This window comes from Scyliorhinus canicula, chromosome 4 (assembly GCF_902713615.1).
Source record: "Scyliorhinus canicula chromosome 4, sScyCan1.1, whole genome shotgun sequence".
NCBI lineage: Eukaryota > Metazoa > Chordata > Chondrichthyes > Carcharhiniformes > Scyliorhinidae > Scyliorhinus > Scyliorhinus canicula.
Window position 1 is genome coordinate 162,976,778 of NC_052149.1, and position 15,519 is coordinate 162,992,296.

The 15,519-nt window shown below is 42.5% G+C and overlaps 1 protein-coding gene across 2 annotated transcripts in view; it reads left to right on the forward strand.

The window, feature by feature from the left end:
- Positions 1-15,519, forward strand: part of LOC119965125 (alpha-1B adrenergic receptor-like) — a 66,496-nt gene that overhangs the window by 21,846 nt on the left and 29,131 nt on the right. The window lies entirely within an intron of this gene.

The window sequence follows — 15,519 nt, forward strand, 5'->3', positions numbered from 1 at the left end:
CGAATGACCGTTAAGTGATGACAGTAAATGCTTGAAACGTATACAGTTATGGTACAGAAATAGCATTCAGCTGTTAAAGAGAAACAGGGTTATGTTCAGAATAAACCATAATTAACAAGGCGCAACTTGTGAAAAATTTATTTCGGAAGTAAATTGCACTCATAGAGGCAGCGTTTACTTCGTACAAATATAAGTCTGCTTTGTAACAATGGACTTTTGGTCAGTACTACGTATAATTTCTGTTTTTTCTTTCCCTGTTTTCTGTAGTATTCCATTGAAATAATTTTAAGCAACATCTGAAACTGTTTACTAGCAACTGCATTAAATGTATTAAAAATGTTACCTTGGTCCAATACGTTTATTTTATGATTGTCTTACTTATATCTTCACATTCCAGGCATGTATTTTATTGTTTCCCTGCACTTACGTTGTCATCTTTAGTTTATTTTGTGTCTGCAGTTGGTGGACAATTTAATAGAAATAATTGAAATTAAAATTATCTTCACAAACATGATTTCATTGGCATGATGCCATGCAGGCAGATTGGGAAGTTCTTCTTGGAAAAGAAGCCAAAACTACTTTTGTCAAAGTGGAGAAAGATAAGCATTCAAAGAACTAAAGTCCAGTAATCACCCTGACATTTACCTACCTAAATATACATCATTGGAAAGTTAATTGTATCTTGGAATTAGGTGGCAACATCAGTTGTAATACAAGCTGAACCATTCTAAATCATTTCATGTATTCAGATGACAGGTTAACAAGTTGCTCACCACATGCCATTATTTATGCATTGTGTCATAAAACGAGATGCGTAGGAGCACACATCACCACACTGAATCATAGGAAGATATGAATTTCTCTGTCAGCTTGCATAGAAATATTGTAAATTGGTCAGATATTGTTTTTTCAGTATCCTTAGGAAAACATGGGCCTGCTTTAAAATAACATATTTACTATTTGTCTATGAATACTCAAGGGAGGAAATTTCCATAAATACATTTACTGTTTCACTATGCGTGAAAATACACAACTGTAGAGCAATCTGTTATTGTAGAATTTTGTCTTCAAATATATAATAATGTAATGAGAACAACGCATATATTTCCATAACTGTAGAGCAGAATGGGTCAATATACATTGCTGTAAGAGAACAGTGTCTATCAACATACTATACTGTCACTAGAGTGCAGTTGCTATAATTGTATGTGTATTGCAAAATATTACGTCTGTTATTGTAAATTTGTAAATATATATCTGTGATTATGTATTACTGTAGTAATGTACATGTGTAACTATAGAGTTGTTTCCGTTAATATGTATTACTGTTATGATAAAGCAGTGTATCTGCAACCATAACTATAGTTCTTTGTTACTTTAGTTATATATGTGCCAATATGAAATCATAAATAAGATTAAAATATCAAGATAAATTATGAGATTTCTGAGTTTGTAACTGTTGCAAAAACTATTCCCTTTTGGCAGTAAATCCTAACTATTACATCCTTCAGAGTAGTGATGACAGATGAGGAAAGATGTAGTGGTATTGGAGGCAGTTCAGAGGAGGTTCGCTAGGTTGATTCCAGAGATGAGGGATTTGTTGCATGACGAGAAATTGAACAGTTTAGGCCGATACTCTCGAGAGTTTAGAAGAATGAGGGGAGATCAAATTGAGGTAGATCAGTTGAAATGAGGTAGATAAGTTGATAAAAAGGTTTTGATAAAGTCATGGAGTGGATGTTTCCACTTGTGGGGCACTTTAGAATGAGAGGTCATAGTTTTAAGATAAGAGGCAGCAAATTTAAAACGGAGTTGAAGAGAAACTGCTTCTCCAAAAGCTTGTGAATCTGTGGAATTCATTACCCCAAGAGTGTTGTGGATGCTGGGGTAGTGAGTAAATATAAGGGACGGGATTCTCTGATCCTGAGGCTAAGTGTTGACGCCGTCGTAAACGGCATCATAAACGCCATCAACAGGTCCCCAGGAGCAGCGATTCGGAGCCCCTCAGTAGACCAGCACGGCACTGGAGCGACCCACACTGCTCCAGCTGCTGATACCGGCGTCACATGGGCGCCGCTGGTCTGCGCATGCGCCTGCGACTGACACCAAAGCACGCATGCACAGTGCGACCGGCGCGATTATGCGCTGTGCAACCAACGTGATTGCGAGCATGCGCGGTGGCTTCCTTCTCCGTGCCAGCCCCGATTCAACATAGCGTAGGGCTGCAGGGGTCGGCGTGGAGTGAAAGAGGCCCCCAGCACCCGGAGGTCGGCCCACCAATCGGTAGGCCCCGATCGCGGGCCAGGCCACAGCAGAGGGCGCCCCGGACGGATGCATGCCGAGGTCCCGTCGGGTAAGACCACACGTGGACGGTACCGGTGGGACTCAGATTTTCTTGCGGCCACTCAGCCCATCCCTGACGGAGAATCGCCAGGTGGGGCCGCGTAGAGCGGACCATGACCGGCGCTGCGGCGGCGCCGATGCCGCCGATTCTCCGCTCTCCGGAGAATCAGCGGACCTGTGTCGGGGCATCGTTGCGCGATTCGCGCCCGGCCCAGCGATTCTCCAGCCTGCCGTTAGCTGAGAAAATCCCGCCCGAGGAGTTAGTTCGATTTTTAATTAGTAATGGGTTGAAGGGTTACGGGGAACAGGCAGGACAGTGGAGTTAAGGCCAGGATGAGATCAGCCTGATCAAATGGTGGAGCAGACTCGATGGGTCAAATGCCCTAATTCTGCTCCTATATTTTATGAACTTATGAGCTTGGGAGCATCTTGTGATACTGTTTACTTGCACAGCTTAAATATGCAAAAGCAGCAGCAAGATTTATTTATTAGGAACCATCGGTAGGCCCCGATCGGTAGGCCCCGAACCCCAGTATACTCTATTTCTAACAATAGAGTAGTAGAACTGTCGATGTGAGAGTGAATTCCTATAATTATAGAACAAAATTGTAGAGATGTAATAGTGATATTGTGAAGCATTGACTGAATCAATGAGTGTTCCTTCGGAATATTGTGTGAATCTGAATATGTGAACAAATGGCACTGTGCAGCTAGATCAGTTTGTGAGGTGTATTAGCTAGATCAGTTTCTAATAGAAATATATATTACTGTAACTATGGACATGATTTTCCAGTCCTGCCCATGGACATGATTTTCCAGTCCTGCCCATTTGAAATTCCCACCTGAGGTCAATGCACCTTTCAATTGTCTGTTAAATTGTACATCCAGCCTGCGATGATTCCTGCAGTGGGCGGGCAGCCTGTAAAATTTACTTCCATGTCGAAGCATGAATTTTTTAAAAGTATATTTATTAATTTTTTGCATTTTAAAAAACATTGCAACAAAACCACAAGAATAATACAGCACACCAAGTAACAAAAAGGCTCAGCATACATGAATACAGACGGGGACAGGAGAACAGCAGTCTAACTAGCTCGATACAATCATATGACATAACTTGGTGCCTCCATACACCCAACTGGGGAACAAGGGACAAACACGATGAGGCCATAAGAACATGGTAAAATGGTGCACATCTTCACACGCAGCAATTGCTCACAATTGTCACGAGAGTTCAGAATAAGTTTTTCATGCCTTATTCAGGCGCACACCAACATATATATCCCTCAATCTCAGTACTGCCATAGGCACCAAAGACACACCTCTACCTTATCGCCTCTGATAAGCAGTTTCCCTGTTTAGCACAGGGCTAAGTTGCTGGCTTTGAAAGCAGACCAAGGCAGGTCAGCAGCACGGTTCAATTCCCGTAACAGCCTCCCCGAACAGGCGCCGGAATGTGACAACTAGGGGCTTTTCACAGTAACTGCATTGAAGCCTACTTGTGACAATAAGCAATTTGCATTTCATTTTCATTGATACCAGACCCATCTGCATCTATTCAGGAAACAATCATGGATTCTTTATACCCACCCTTAAGAGGAAACATACAACAAAAATATGTGAGAATCCCAATTCTAAAAGGGTGTTACAAATATATAACACAGTGCAACATAACCATAAAGTTACACAGAGATGACTAGCAGCAACATGTTTGGATTATAGATCATAGAGCATAGAATTTACAGTGCAGAAGGAGGCCATTTGGCCCATCGAGTCTGCACCGGCTCCTAGAAAGAGCACCCTACCCAAGGTTAACATCTCCACCCTATCCCCATAACCCAGTAACCCCACCCAACACTAAGGGAAATTTTGGACACTAAGGGCAGTTTATCATGGCCAATCCACCTAACCTGCAGATCTTTGGTCTGTGGGAGGAAACCGGAGCACCCGGAGGAAACCCACGCACAGACGGGGAGGATGTGCAGACTCCGCACAGACAGTGACCCAAACCGGAACCGAACCTGGGACCCTGGAGCCACAATGCTACCGTACAACAAGATAAAATCAAAACATGTATGTTCAAGAATTTACAGCAACTGTAGTTTTAGCTATTTTATATATGATGGGTATATGTGGAACTTGTCATACAGGGTGTGCTGGCTATGGTCATAAGTTAATCGACCAAAATACAGACAGAGGTTCTTGACAAAGAAATTGCTGCTGAGCGCTTGCTGGGCCAGGCCATGGCATGGTATGCCCATGCAATCGTGTGGAGCCCGTAGCTGGCTGTGCTTCCCTGAGAGGGAGCTTTTATATAGTTTGGTGGGGGGTCCCTGTTTGGGTGCCCCATTGGTCACCCATTACTGTTGTGAGACCTGCCCCCCCCCACCCTGGTTGCTCCTGGCACTTAGTCATGTTGGGGGAAGGGGCGTGTCCACTGAATGCACTCTTTTGTTACCCTGTGTCCTTTGCTGCTCTCTTCTCTTCTACCTGCCCCTTTCTCTTCCTTATTATGTGGCCTATTCTGGGTCCTGCCCTTTCTCCCCACTTTACTGGATGCTGGTTACAAACTGGTCCTGTAACAAGTTGGAGAACAGCCTCCATGTTTTGTGTAAGCCATCCTCTAATGATATACTTTATTTTCTCAAACTTGAGAAATTCTGGGGTGGTGCTGCTGATCACCAGCTGAGCAGGCGTCTATGGCAGGTGATCAGGGAGGCAAAGGCTATGTTGTTGGCTCCTCTCCCCATGAAAAGCTCTGGCTGCCCTGATATCCTGAAAGCCACCACCAACGGGCAAGGCTCTACCCTCACCCCCACAACCCTGGACATGACTTTGAAGAAGAACACCAAGTATCTAACAAGTCTGGGGCAAGACAAGAGCATGTGGGTGTGGTTAGCCGGGCCTCCCTGGAGGCTGTGCTCAATGCTGTGTTCTTGATTGCGGTTCTGCTACTGAGGAGCAGAAGCCTAACCTTCACATCTTTGGACTGTGGGAGGTAACCGGAGTACCCGGAGGAAACCAACGCACACACGGGGAGAACGTGCAGACTCTGCACAGACAGTGACCCAAGCCGGGAATCGAACCTGGGACCCTGGAGCTGTGAAGCAATTGTGCTAACCACTATGCTACCGTGCTGCCCTTAATTATTAGTGTTGTCAACACCTCCCAAGAAAAAATAAGGTAGGAGAACTAGAACTACCAGGAATGGTTCACAGGAAACAAAGAATCAAGACCCCACCATGAGTCCATATTCCCCCCGGTACACACCCATTACCCACTTATGAAGAAGAGAATAAGCTGCTCATTCAAGCAAGAAAGTGTCCCGGCCATTAGGGGAAACCGAATACCAACCAAAGTACAGGACTTGGCTCAATCCCAGGTGTACAGAGGAAGAAAAACCTAGCCTCTCAGGACGTCCCTAATAAGGGTCGCTGTGAATGGACATCCCAAGTTCCAGGGGGAAACAGGATACCAACCACAACATTGGACCTGGCCTAGCCCAGCAGATTCTGACACACAGGAATCAGTACCCCCAGGACCTCCAGCACACCCCAAACCGACACACCAGCTGATCATGCACCTTACCAACCACACCCAGGGCAATGGATCACCCACACCTTCACCAAAAACAAATTATACCAGCCCCAACTGGAAGAACTCCTCAATTGGGGCGCCTCACTGAAGAGAAGAAGAACGATCAAGACACCTAATAATTGGGCACCCTGGGAGGGGAGGCCAAATCTCTCCCCCTCCGGTACAATAAAGGGAACATCCATAGACCATCGAACCGGAGCAGGATTTATAACAACACACTACTCACCCAGATGAAGAGAAGAAAAATCTTAAGAGAAGAATGCCCGAGCTGACCTAGGAATATTAGCCACCATTCTGCACTGCACACCATCACAAAAAGGACACCAAGGGAAATGACAGTGCTATCTCAACAGAGACACAAACACTGCTTCCACATGGAAAACCCAACAACAACGAGGAGGATACTCAAGAAACCACCATATAAGACAACTTGGAGGAGTGCGCCAAACCTCCTGATAAAACCTACCTGCACACGAGAGAAGGTCTCCAACAATGTAGAGGCATGACAAACAGTATTTCTCCTCAACAAATCAGTCAAGGATTAACCAAACCCAACTTGATGCCGCCGTCATTGAATTCCTCTTATTCTGATAGCTCCAAAGAAAAAAAGATTCCAACAACCCCACTCCAACCTCAAGGAAAAGTCAGAAGGAACACAGTCATACCCAGGATACATAGTCTGCTTGGGCCCTCAAAGGAGACAAGCATGGGCTCTTAAATTCAAAACAAAAAACAAAATAAAGACCCTATATGGTTAGTTCTAACTGAGGGGCTATCCTCAATCTCAATGACGACTTACCTAACCCTACCACCCAACTCCACACCAATCAACCACCATCACCTCACCGTTCTTCTACTCATCTTCATTACAAACAAGATAAAGAGCTTGCAAAATGCACCAACTTCCCATAACCATAATGATTACACCATATGATAAAAGAAAGGAGTAAAATTGTGCACAGACCACATTTCACCTAATTGACTCATATGGCTTTTGTTAGAGTAGGATAACAGCCGACATTCACCCTTGTGCTCACATCTCACACATCCTTGCAGGAGAAAAGACGACAACAAATAATCAACAACATAATCACAAGGGAGTAACATCCAGGGTTATTGAAGAACTGCAGGATAATAACACCATCTATGTTGCTCGAAAAGGCCAAGATCATGAAAGAATCATCGAACACTCCTCAGGATTTCTTGCGAGATACCAATGTACAAAGTACCTTCACTTCCACCATGTCACTACCCTGATGTCCAAACGATGCATAGCCTAGGCCTTGACCGGGGTGAATGACTCAACATGATCGGCCACCCCTAATCCCTCACACCGAGCATTTAGAATAGGATAACATAGGACCGGTGGTCAGGGGCTCTAACTGACTACAGGCATCGAGACTGGATGCAATGTGCTCTGTTGAACCCAATATGCCCAACCTCCAGATAAAGATTACAAAAACATGGCAACCAATTTTCAAACTCAACCGGGAACTCGTATCCCGCATCTTGCCAACAACCAGACTCCCTGGTCCGGCCCCTACCTCTCGAACTTGTCCGGAGAGATGACACAGCATGAAGCAGAATCTCAACGAATCAAAGGAGGGCCCTTGCCAGGGAAATTGCTCTATCGAATGCAAGGATTCTCTCCTGTGCTTCCACTTTTCCCCCCAATGATAACTTGCAGTTCCTCAAAGTGAGCTCCAAAGACATGCACACAGAGCTGAGATCCTCATCTTGAACAACATTCCCAATGGCAGCCATCATCCCAATGCACTGCCAAGGCGAAGCCAGCTCACCAGTAACAACGCTACTGCTACTGGACCCCACCGCACACAACTCTGACCACCATGGTTAAACAAGGGTTCTCTACGATTAAACTCGGCTCCTCATCACAAAACTCCAATCAGGATAAGCCAGGGACATAGTACAAGACATATATCCCCACAAAAAAAGAAAATTCCGAAATTATCTGCACTCAGATAAAATAAAGGATTGAAAGACGAGCAGAGCCAAAGCTCACGAAAATGCAGCCATTCCTGCATGTAATAATATGTATATTGACTGAGATGTAAAGAGTTAACAAGTTAATGATAATGATTCACACCATGAGGGGGAACCACAGAACAGTCATATAAATATCATGTGACTAGGGGATTCTGGGATTAGATTAGAAAATGATGAAATGATTAGGAGTTAAAAGTTAGGAGAGAGCTGGAAGAGTGTCAGGCATAGAGAGCAGTTGTATACTTGAGAGTTCTGTAAGTTAGAGATAGCATAGTTTTATACAATATCCTTCTACTTTAGGAATGTGAACGAATCTTAGTTAGTAGTAATTTATAGTTTGGTAACAAAGCTTTGTGTTCTTTATTCAACACTACGCATCTGAGCCATCCAGGTAAAGCAGGTAAACCAAGTAAAACAGAATAGAGAATAACACTGCGGTCACAGCAAGTCAACCCCTCCTACTCCCCCACATGTATTTTGTTCTGATCCCTCAAGGGGACCAGAAAGCCAAAATAACCAAATTTACTGTGTGACCCACGAATAATTCGATCTGGGGCTGGTTTAGCACACTTGGCTAAATAGCTGGCTTGCAATGCAGAACAATGCCGGCAGCACAGGTTCAATTCCCGTACCAGCCTCCCCGAACAGGCGCAGGAATGTGGAGACTAGGGGCTTTTCACAGTAACTTCATTGAAGCCTACTTGTGACAATAAGTGATTAGTATTATTATTATTATGAATGAAGAAATGGCCTTTTACTTTTAACATGGAATCATAACGGAAATTAAACATGAATTAACAGGCAAATTGGAGTTAATAAATTGTACAGAGAATGTAACAAAAACTATCTCATGGCATCAATATGCGGTCCACTCTACCTGCATCATCCCAGTTTCAGCCACATAGCTCTTCCAAGCAAAATTCAAGTCCCTTTCCTTGAAGGACCTAATTGATTCTCCACAGGCATCAGCTGCTCTTCTGTTCGCTTAGTGTCTCTTTTTCTGAGTCTGCCATATAACCTCCATATTTTATTTTCCTTAACCTGTTGGTACTGCTTCCAGGTCAAGGGTCACCAGGTCACAGAGACAAGTATGTCTTACTGTCCATTTAATTAATTACAATTGCTTCTGAAAATAGTTTCCAGGCTATTTCTTAAAAATTATTTTTCTCAAACATTTTAACATAATTACAAAATTTCCTTAGTGTTATTGCTTTCAGATCAAAGTCATTGCAGTATAGCATAAAATCATAAAATCCCTACAGTGCAGAAGGAGGCCATTCAACTCATCGAGTCTGCACAAAGTTCAGGTTAAGTGAGGTGGGCGGGGGAGTGGGCCTGGGTAGCCCATGCTCTTTCAGACGTTTGGTGCAGACTCAATAAGCCGAATGGCCTCTTTCTGCACTGTAGAGATTCGATGAACCTTTTGAAAGACGGCCCCACCCAGGCCTATTGACCCACCCAACCTTTGGACACTAAGGTGGAATTTAGCATGGCCAATCCATCTAACCTGCACATCTTTGGACTAAGGGAGGAAACCGGAGAACCTTGGAGGAAACCCTTGCAGACTACAGGAGAAAGTACAAACTCTACATAGACAGTGACCCAAGGCCAGAATCGAACCCGGGTCCTTGGCACCGTGAGGCCGCTGTGTTAATCATTGTGCCTCCGTGCACAATATGTGTTCCTGAAATAGTAGAATATCGACAATAAACAAATGTGAACCTTTCTTGATGTGTTTACTGTAACAATAGAACAGTATATTTGTGCATAAATGTACATTACATTATGTGTTAATGAGGCTAGAAGTTGCTTCAGCCAGCAAATGAACTTAGCTGTACCGTTGCACATTTAATTTGCATTGAACCTCTGCACAGTCAGTTGCTGAAAGTGTGTGTAGGTGGATGGGGGGTGGAAACAGTGTGACAGCGTCTACAAGTTATCTGGAAATTGTGTGGACAGGATGACACCTGTCTATTTGCCTGACCAATCAGATTAAAACATAGTTGCCGAGTAAGACAGAGACTGAACCAGGAAGTGTTTAGAATAATGAATTTAAATATCAAATCAAATTCGGAAAGTGAAATAAGGAGGAAAGAAAGGATTTGATGTGAGAGTAGAAAAAAAAGTAAAAAAGGAATTCAAATAGTAAAAAACTCCAAACGATTAAAATCTGACCAAATGTGACTGTACATTGGTAAGAATTAGGTGCCAGACAGTTTTTTTGGTAATAATTCCGATTTATCACACCTTTAAAAAGGTACTTAGATCAAAATGGATACGGTTGAATGTTCTCCGGTGAATTTTGTTTGTCTTCAATGCGAGTACAGGAACATTAGACTATTTAATATTTTTAATGTTGAATCAAACAGAAAGATGCCTTTTTGAGAAACTAACGGTGTAGTGGTGCATTTGTGCCATGATTTTCATGTTTATCTATCTGTCCTCATCTGATTTTGCTTTGCAAAATACATATAATTAATAGCAAATAGAATTAAACTTGCTGTTATTTTGACAGCAAATTCTGTTTCATTATGTTGTGTTAACTGCTCCATATATTTCTGAAATTTACAGTGGGGCATGGGTGTATTAATCACAGACCAGTTTATATAATGTGACAATATGTAGATTGCAAGAATAATGAAGGGTTAACAATTTATTGTAACTACATCCAACCACTAGATGGCGATCAAGCACATACACGTGGGTCATGTGGCACTCTTGATTCAGGGAGAAGGTTGTTAGGCGAGGTAAAGAATAGTTGTATTATCAGAAGCTCTGTAGTTAGAATCATAGTTGAATCAATCTGTAATCTTTTATATTTTAGCAGGAAAGTCAAATCTATTTAGTTGTAGTGTAAATAAATTAGCTTTGTTCAAAACTTAGCTTGACGCTCTTTGTGAGACACTACACTTTGAAGCCATCCTAATTCTGAAAGCAAAGAACATCACAGCGGTTCTCCCGTAACAGTAGGTAGTTTATGAATATATATCACTGATCCTGCAGGTGTCGACCATATAGACTGTAACTAACAAAGGCAATAGTGAATATTTATTATTAAAACTAAAAGCATTTGTAAATGTGTAAATGTGAATCATTGAGAATGGTCTTGACTGAAATTATAGTCCAATATGATTTTCCTTACTTTTATGAAAGGCTTAGTTACTATATTAAACTTTCAATAATCTAGGCTCCACCTTCATCCACTAATTGATTGTCACCCACTAATTATGTTTCATAGATTCATAGAATTTAGAGTGCAGAAGGAGGCCATTCGGGCCCATCGAGTCTACACCGGCTCTTAGAAAAAGCACCCTACTTAAGCCCGCGCCTCCATCCTATCCCCTTAACCCAGTAACCCCACCTCACCTATTTGAACACTAAGGGCAATTTATCATGGCCAATCCACCTAACCTGCACATCTTTGGACTGTGGGAGGAAACCCACACAGACACGGGGAAAATGTACAAACGGCACGCAGACAGTGATCCAAGCTGGGAATCAAACCTGGGACCCTGGAACTGTGAAGCAACTGTGCTAACCACTGTGTGTTGTTACTCAAACAAACAGCTGAATTCTTGTTGTAAGATGTCAGATAAATATTTAACTGTCCAATGGAGCTCTGATGTGCATTTTCCTTGTATTTTGCAAGGGGCATTTCTTTAATCTTCATAGCCTTTGTTTGCACAGTAGCACAGTGGTTAACATTGTTGCTTCACAGCGCCAGGGCCCAGGTTCGATTCCTAACTTGGGTCACTGTCTGTGCAGAGTTGCACGTTCTCCCTGTGTCTGTGTGGTTGGGGGTAATACCTTAAAATAGTGTGCGTTTTTTTGAATTCTTTAATGGGATGTGGGCATTGCTGGCAATGCCAGAATTTGTTGCCCATCCCTAATTGCCTTTCAGAAGCTGGTGGTGGAGGACGTGAATGTTGAAGTTGGTGGATGGGATGCCGATTATAGAAGGCGCTTTGTCCTGGCTGGTGTCAAGCTTTTTGAGAGCTGGTGACATTTTTGTATCTCATTCAAGTGAACAATGTTCAGGGTTGACTCTTCGCATTGACACATCAGGCGAGATTCACTTGGCCCCCAGCCGCATGTTTCCTGACAGCGCGCCATTTGTTGGTGGCAGGATTCTCTTTTCCCACCGCTTGTCAATGGGAGTTCCCATTGAAGCCTCCCCGTGGTGCCGAGACCCCCACCACCCCCATCCTGAATACCCCTCCCCCAACCTCCCATCCCCAATCCCCCCAACACCCCCACACCCCCGCCCCCAACCACCACCCCTCCATCACCCCCGCCCCCAACTACCCACCCACCCCACCCCCTACACCACCCCCCACCCCCCATATCACCCGCCCCAAAATTGAGGATAGGCTGACAAAATAGCACACCCTTCAACCATTGCATTTAGAATATTTACTTTGGCTGAGAAAGTAACAATAATAATTCATTTTCTCACCACTAAAATCATCCCAAAGGTCAGACAATTTGCGATGCAGTCGTGCTATAGGTAAATAATGAATCCCCTATTTGCCAGGTTAGCTCAGCTAATTACACTTTAATGCAAAGACAAATTACTTTATTTTTAATTAATTGATTGAGTTTTCCATCAGTGCTGGAAACAATTGATCACACTTGAGGTCTGTGTGCATATATATATTGTGAACAGAAACTATTTTCTAAACCAAGAAGAATTTTATTTCTTGAATGTTTGATTAGCATGCAATGATAGGCACAAATTCCTATTGGATTGGATTTGTTTATTGTCACGTGTACCAAGGTACAGTGAAAAGTATTTTTCTGCGAGCAGCTCAAACAGATTATTTAGTACACGAAAACTAAATAAAAGAAAAAGAAAATACGTAATAGGGCCACACAAGGGCAGCACGGTAGCACAGTGGTTAGCACTGTTGCTTTACAGCTCCAGGGTACCCGGTCCGATACCCGATGTGCAAACTGCACTTGCAATTAGGGCACGCTGGATTGGCAATAAATGGCAGCTTGTCAGTGCAGCTCACATCCTATGGACACATTTTTAAAATGCTGACTTTCGGGGCAGCTCGGTGGCGCAGTGGTTAGCACTGCTGCCTCACGGCGACAAGGACCTGGATTTAATCCCAGCCCCGAGTCACTCTCCGTGTGGCGTTTGTACATTCTCCCTGTATCCGAATGGGCCTCACCCCCACAACCCAAAAAGATGTGCAAGATAAGTGAATTGGCCATGCTACAATTGCCCCTTAATTGGAAAAAAAAGAATTGGATACTTTAAATTTATTTCTAAAAAATGCTGACTTTCTCTGTTCCATGTATGATCCAAATCTCTCTGAACAGCAACTTTCAAATTGTAATCTTTTAAACAATATTCTGTTTTTCTGCTCTTTTTTGCACTTATTCACACTTCACCACATAATACCCCCTTGTTTCCCACAAACTTGGCTCCATCTTTTTGTAGCCTCACAGTTTACATTCCCACCTGGCTTTGTATCATGGGAAAACGTGGATACATTTCTCTTGGTGTCTTTGTCTAAGTCATTAATGTAGTTTAGAAATTGCTTCCGACCCGCATTGATGCTTGTGGCACTGCACTAGTTAGAGCCTGAAACCTAAAAATGCCCTTTTTATCCCTATTAGGTGTTTTGTTCATCAATCAGTTACCTGTGTTGATACATTATCCCCATCTCCTTTAACCTCATCTTGCATTTGCCACCTTCAGTGAGGCCCTAATCAAATGTTTTTTGGAAAGTCAACTATAGTACAATCATCAGCTCCACTTTGTCTACCCTTTTGGTTAGATCGTCAAAAAGCCGGAATAAATTAGTCAAACATCATTTCTCCTTCCTAAAACCATTTTGACGATGTTTGATTCTTGTATGATTTTCTAAGGGTATTGTTAAGATTCCCTTCAGACTAGATTCCAACATTTCTCAACAACTGACATCAGGTTAACAGACCTGTAGCTCCCTGTTTTCTCTCACCCCGCTTTTTGAGTGGCATCATAACATTTGCTAACTTTCAATCCACTGGAGCCATTCTAGATTGCAGAATTCTAGAAGATTATAGCCGGGACATCCATTATTTTGGCAGCTATCTGTTTTAGAACCTTGCGGTGTAAGCCATCGGGTGCTGGGTATTTGTCAGCCTTTGGTCCCTTAAGTTTCTCAATACCTTTTCTCTGCTTATATTAATTACTTTAGATTCCTCATTCTTACTCGTCATTTGGTTACTCTCTATTTCTTGTATGTAATCTGTGTCTTCTACTGTGATGACAGACACAATTGTTGAATGTCTATGCCATTTCTTCATTTCTCCATGATAATTACTCCTCTATCTGCTTCTAAGGGACCAATGTTTGCTTTAGCTACTCTCCTCCTGTTGGTACATTGTTAAAGCTCTTGCAATCCACTTTTATATTCCTAGCCAGTTAGCTCTTATTCTGTTTTTTCCTTTCTTAAAATCAAATTTTGCTTACCCTTTGCAGCTTTACAAAACTCTCCCAATCCTCAGATGTACTACTGTTATTTGCAACATTCTCAGCCTCTTTTTTCAATCTAATACTGCCTTTAACTCCTCTGGTAAACAACAGATGGATCTTTCTTGCTGAAATTTTGTTACTTATGTCTTTTTGGTGACCGTTTTGAATCATCTCTTTAAATGTTTCCAATTGGTTATTTGCTGTTATTTAATTTTTAGTTTATTCATCCAATGAACCATAGCCAACTCTCCTCTCTTGCTGCTGTAATATGCTTTCTTAAGTTAAAGATTCTTGATCTGGACATGCAAACATATGGATTAGGAGCAGGAGTCGGCCACTTGGCCCCTTGAGCCTGATCCACCATTTAATAAGATTGTGAATGATCTGATTGTATCTCAACCCTCATTTCTGCCTGCACCCGATGACCATTCACCCCCTTGTTAATCAAGAATCCACCGAGCTCTGCCTTAAAAATATTCAAAGGTTCTGCTTCCACTGCCTTTTGATGAAGAGAGTTCCAGAGACTCAAGGCCCTCTGGCGAAAACAAATTCTCATCTGTCTTAAATGAGTGACCCCTTGTTTTTAAACAGTGACCCCTAGTTCTAGATTTTGCAACAAGAGGAAACATCCTCTCCACATCCACCCTGTCAATACCCCTCAGGATCTTAAGTATACTTGAGTATGTTGCTTTTAAAATTAATATGGAATTCAATTGTATAATGATCATATTTTCTCCCAAAAAGATGTTTTACCTTGTAATTAAAAATTAAACTTGTCTCATGACACAATATTATATCTAAAATAATTTGGCCTAGTTGGCTCCATGACATATTGTTATAGGAAGATCGTGTGAAAACATTCTACTAAACTCATGCATAAGCAGATTATCGCAGTTGTTGGAAATCATGAAGAGAAAGAGTGCTGGAAATATTCAGCAGTCCTGGCAGCATCTATAGAGTGAGAAACAGAGCTATTATTTCAGGTCTGTAACTTTCCATCAGAAAAGGAAGCCAGCTGAGTAGCTTTTCAGAGAGCCAGCATGGATATGATGGATCCAATGGCCTCATGTGTTGCAACCATTCCATGGCCTGGATTTAACAGA